Genomic DNA, 639 nt, shown 5'->3' with positions numbered 1-639 from the left:
GGGTCAGAATTGGCCAAAACTGTGAGTGTTGACGACGGACACGTAAATGCACTCCTGGGATCGTCAATCATGGAAATCCCTCTGGGACCCAAAACGGTGAGTAATAGTGCATGAAACGGACTAGAATTGGCTGAAATTGAGAGTGTTGATGACCAAACGTAAACGCACCCCGAGGTTCGACAATCGTGGAAATCACTTCGGGACCCCAAAACTAAGTATAGTCCAAGAAACGGTCCAGAACCGACCCAAACTACGAGTGTTGACGACCAACACATAGCACTCCTTGGGGTTCGACAACCATGGAAAGCGTTTTGGGACCCCAAAACGGTGAGTAATAGTCCATGAAAGAGCCCAGAATCGGACAAACCTAGGATTATTGATGACCGACACGTAAACGCACTCAGGGGTTCATTAATCGTGGAAATCACTCCAGGACCCCAAAATAGTGAGTAATAGTCCACGAAACGGGTCAGAATTAGCCAAAACTGCCAGTGTTGACGACCGACACGTAAGCGCACCTTGGGGTCGAACGATTGTGGAAATCTCTTGGGAACCCCAAAACGGTGAGTAATAGTCCACGAAGCAGGTCAGAATTGGCCAAAACTGTGAGTGTTGACGACGGACACGTAAATGCACTCC

The sequence above is a fragment of the Triticum aestivum genome, chromosome 4B (genome assembly GCF_018294505.1).
Source record: "Triticum aestivum cultivar Chinese Spring chromosome 4B, IWGSC CS RefSeq v2.1, whole genome shotgun sequence".
Lineage (NCBI taxonomy): Eukaryota > Viridiplantae > Streptophyta > Magnoliopsida > Poales > Poaceae > Triticum > Triticum aestivum.
The sequence above is the reverse complement of the archived record's forward strand: the minus strand, read 5'-3'. Positions refer to the sequence as shown.